Below are 5,222 nucleotides of genomic sequence, written 5' to 3'. Positions count from 1 at the left end.
AGACTTCAGCACTCCTGAGCTGTCATCTCCTTCCAAGACTATTAATCATGGTTCTCTGGTCATATCAAAGTCATTTCTGGGCTTTGAATTTGCACAATTTCTATGACATTGTTCTTGTTATGTCCGCTTGCCTTCATTTCCCAAATATTTACTACAATCATATCCCTTCTTCCAGTTACCACTTAAATGTTCTGTTCTCTATGAATCTTTCTCTGGATATCCCAGATGAAAATCCTATCTCTGTATGAAATCTTTTTATATCATATATATATATATATATATATATATATATATATATATATATGTATATAATGAAATATTTTAGAATGTAGTTCCTTGAATGGAGCCATACACACTGTTGTCACTCATGGAGTATCTCCTTCTTGATAGAAATAATAATAGAACAAAAGAGAGATCCAAAGGTACTCTTGTCCTGGATAATATTGTGAAATTGCAACCACATAGCACACGCACAACCTGTGACCATCAGGATCCTGAGTATAAATTACAATTTACCTTGCAAGGCCTCATGCATCAAGCTCTGGGTGTGTTCTGTACCGTTTTGTCTCTCTCTCTCTCTCACTCCCTCTCCTTCCTTTTTTTTTTTTTCAGAATGATGAATCAGACTCATCATGGTATTCAATTAATTCCACACAGCTGACTCCTGAGGGAGTTTGTACCCAATGTCCTCTAACTGATGATCAATCATGCTCTTGTGGTTGGTACCCAAGGCAGCAGGCAGCAGGCCTTTGACAGGCTCCAGGTTGTCGAACAGAATGTGTCCCCATCCAAGCAGGAAAGGTTCCTGTGACCTTTGATGGCATTTGAGAGAAGTCATTTGCTCTGGCTTTTCTGAGGCCATATTGATCTCTGCCCAGGATTCAATTTTAGACAAACAGGCGACATAATTTATGTAAACTGGGCAGGTAATTAAACTCTCCTCCCAGGCGAAAAGGTCAGAGCAGAATATTTAAAGTTTCATTTCTAAGTGGAAGCAGTTAGCTAAAAAAAGAGAAAGAAATCTCACTGGGATTGTCTTGTTGCCAGCTGATACCCTGTAAATTATATGACCCAGATTATCTTCCTAAGAATAGGTCTGAATTCTCTTTGCTGAAGGAGCTGTAAAAAGTGAGAATACTCATGAAGCACTAAGTTTGCATATTCAAAATGACTGTGGGGCAGGATACTTAGTGCTCAACTGTGATGAAACAGTCAATAACTTTTTCAGAGTGATTTCCAAACAGTATCAGATGTAAATAAAAGTTAGGAATGCAGCATGAAGAATTTCCTTTCTTTTCCTCTGAACCATTTGAGAATCATTTGTTTACATGATGTCCCATCACCCTCAAATAATTAAGTATTCATTTTCTATAAGCAAGAACATTCTCCTGTATAATCAGAGCAACCATCAAAATCAAAAGGTAGCACTGATGGTTTGTCTCCCTCCCAAAACCATAAGTGACTCTTAATCCCACAAAACAAACTGAGGGTTACTGGGGGGAGGGGGTTTGGGAGAAGGGGGTGGGATTATGGACATTGGGGAGGGTATGTGCTTTGGTGAGTGCTGTGAAGTGTGTAAACCTGGTGATTCACAGACCTGTACCCCTGGGGATAAAAATATATGTTTATAAAAAATAAAAAATTAAAAAAAAAAGTTAGCACTGATACATTACTACCTAATTGTTAGACCCCATTTAAGTGTCCCCAAGTACCCTAATTATAACAAAAGGATGCAATTGAGTGTTGTAGTAAGACATTGTGTCTCGTTGGTTTCTTTGAGTCTAAGACAATTCCTTAGTCTTTCTTTGACTATCATGACTTTGGTATTCTTGTAAGAATACAGACCAGTTATTTTGTAGAACATTTCTTGATCTGGGTTTGTCTGCTGTCTCTTCATTATTAGGTTTGCAATATGCACCTTTGGTAGGAATATCACTGAAGTGATACTCTCTCCTCATTTTTTTCTTGTTTGGCAGGACACACATGATTTGCACTTGTCCTGTTACTGGTGATGTTTGACCACTTTATTAAGTGGATTCTGCTACACTTCACTACTATGAAATTACTCCTTTTTACATTGTGATTAATGCATTTTTTGAAGGGAGGTACTAGGGATGGAACTATGTAAGTATCTCACTGCTCCTCAACCTTTCAATTTATTTAGTGGATAGATTTATATTAGTATAGACACTTGGATTCTTTTATTCAATAGCTCATAATCTGTTACTCTTCTTAATTTTGATGTTCTAATTGTCTGTGATTTGACTAGTAGGAGCTCTTCTATGCTGGCTTATGTGTCCTCTTGATATGTCCCCATTCATCTTCAAATATTTCTTTACATTCTAACCAATAAAGATGCTCCAGGCTCATTTTGTACTTTCCTGTCACAGCTTGGAATCAGCCATTTCTCCAAGGAATTCTGACTCCTTTTAGTGGAAAAAGTACTTAGGAAGCAAGATTTGAGCCCTAAGTGTGATCATTGCTGTTCGAATGATGCTGCTTTTAGATCTTTTCTGCGGACAGAGCTGGGGAGTATATGCATATACCCTAGATATGCATATGCACACATTTACATCTTATGCACTGCTGTATGTATCTGTTTATATACTAAAAACCATGGGATTATATCCATATCTGCAATTCCTGTTCAACACTACAGGTTTTTTTGTGTGTTTTTCTCACATTTTATATATTGAACTCTGTTTTTTAATAGTGAGAATCTTGACTCCATTTTCCTTAATGCATTTATTTATTTGATTATTCGTGTTGTCTGTAAGACGCAGGGCTTACCCTGTGAGACTGCCCCCTCCCCCACATTTGCAAACACCATCTGTTCACCCTGCTTGGGCACTCATATTCTCCATGGACCATGCCACTATCATGGGTACCCTCTTCACCCTGCCCAGGCCCTGAAACACCTGTCTGCCACCATTGCTCCTCTCACCATGTAGATGTCCTTCTCCCATCGCTTGGGATTCAGTACCCCAGGCTGAGATGCTGCTGTTGTTGTTCCATGGCAGAGATATCTTCTCCCTGCTGCTTGGGCTCTGATACTTGTATTGGGCCCCCCAGGCTCCCCCATGGAGAAATTTCCCCACCTCTTTCAAGCTCTGATGTTGTGTGGGGTAATTCTCAGCATGAATTCTTCTTCACTCTCCTTGAGCTCTGACATCCGAAACCCAGTTGTCGATACAGTAATCTTCCTATGTGCATACTCCCCTTGCCCTGCTCAGGCCCAATAATACTAAAGATCACACTTACAAACAAATGCCTTCCAGAACCCACTCTGCTTCTGACATCCCATAGCAGGTCACCCCTTTATTAGAGTGTCATTCAACTGTTGAGTGACCCCAGCCCTCTGTGAGGCAGACACCCTCTCTACTCTGCTAAGGCTCCAAATTCTGCACTGAACCATCTCTTCCTGCCCCTTCCATACCTTTTCACTAAATCATTTAGGAAGGGAAAAGAAAGAGACACTGTTTGATATTTTTAGATAAATTATTTTTTAACTTTTAATTTGAGATGAATTTGACTCTTTTTCAGTTCAAAAATTCTGACATATTTGTCAGAACTTGGTCCTCAAGTAACTAAGATATTCTGGCACACATTTCTGTTTTCCAAAATAATTATTTTGTTATCTCGTGGTCCAATAAAAGCATCTGGTTTCTATAATCTTCTTAGGTAAGTTTGAACTTCTGACATTATGATATTAAGATCTATAAAATCAGTGTTTCCAGCAGAAAACAGATGGCACATGGAAATTATGATAACTTAAGTATAGTCTAATAAAGAGACTATTTGTAAAGCTGTGGGCTAGGCATAAACTCCACAAGGGGTCATGTGGACCTTGGAGGTAATACCCACAGAGATGCCCTGTCCTTGGACCTTGTGTCTTTGTATACCTGCTCACAATCCTGTGGAGCTATCACTGTATCCAAGTCTCAGCATGGGTGGGCTGTGCTAGCTTCCTTCTTAGTGAGCCAGGGAGCATCTGGCCTCATCCATGTTAAATCCTTCCAAGCTACTCCCTGTGATCAGAAGTCTTCTTTTCCTTAGAGAGCATGGTTTCCCTTGATTCTATTCCTTTATTCTCCCTTGCTCCATGATTTCCTCTGTAGTTAGCCCTCCAAGTTCCAGTTCCTTACATATTAAAAAATAAATAAGAGATAAAAAGAAAAAAAAAAAACTTCTGGGAAATTCTTTCTTGAATTAGCCTTCTTTTCAAGGTGATCATGCCCCTGTAGACATAAGCAAACAATACTCTATCCTGAAACTCAGAGCTTGAGAGTAATGTCTATCTTCTGAGCATCGTTAGGTAGAGAATGGCTGTGAGGCAATCAGAGCAATCAGGGGTCATTAGGCATCAACATATGTTTGCTTCAAATTTCACATAAATTCTCCATCATATGCATCAGCTGTCAGTTTTATATTATTATCTCTATTTTACAGGTGAGGAAATTGGGGCTCAAATAAACTAAATAATTTGCCTGAAGACACATAGCCTGTCAGTGTCAGGTCTGGGATTCAAACCTAGCTTTGTTTGACACAGATACATTATTTTTTCACTATAGCATGTTGTTGACCTATCTTCCTCAAAATATATGACATAACCTAAGAAAATGTAATTTACTCATACAATAAATGCTTTTGTAATTGCTAACACAGATTACATAATACTAGCTTATTGTAAAAAAACTGGAATCGTTTTACGTCTGTGCATACAAACTCATGACGTTTTCTTGTCATAGAGCTCTTTTGGCATCCTAATTTCTGCCATTTAAAACATGGAGTTAGTCATTCAGGATGCTTACATTGCCTTACAAGTTGTTGATAGATCTGGAGTCAAGCTTCCAATAATTGGGAAGCCTATCCATCCATATTGCTAACTTGGCAGTCACTAGCCAGAAGAAGGCACAGCCAAGTGTTTACGAATTGGTGGTCACGGGGCACCTTGGTGGCTCAGTGGGTTAGAGCCTCTGCCTTCGGCTCAGGTCGTGAAATCAGGGTCCTGGGATTGAGCCCTGCGTCAGGCGCTCTGCTCAGCAGTGAGCCTGCTTCCTCCCCTCTCTCTCTCTCTGCCTGCCTCTCTGCCTGCTGGTGATCTGTCTGTTAAATAAACAAATAAAATCTTAAAAAAAAAAAAAAGAATTGGTGGCCACTATCGAGGTGCACCACTGAGAGCTCTTCATGCAAGAGGTGGTTTTAACTATAAGGAGTAGAGT

This window comes from Mustela lutreola, chromosome 3, assembly GCF_030435805.1.
Source record: "Mustela lutreola isolate mMusLut2 chromosome 3, mMusLut2.pri, whole genome shotgun sequence".
Taxonomy (NCBI): Eukaryota; Metazoa; Chordata; class Mammalia; order Carnivora; family Mustelidae; genus Mustela; species Mustela lutreola.
This window is presented reverse-complemented; position numbering follows the sequence as displayed.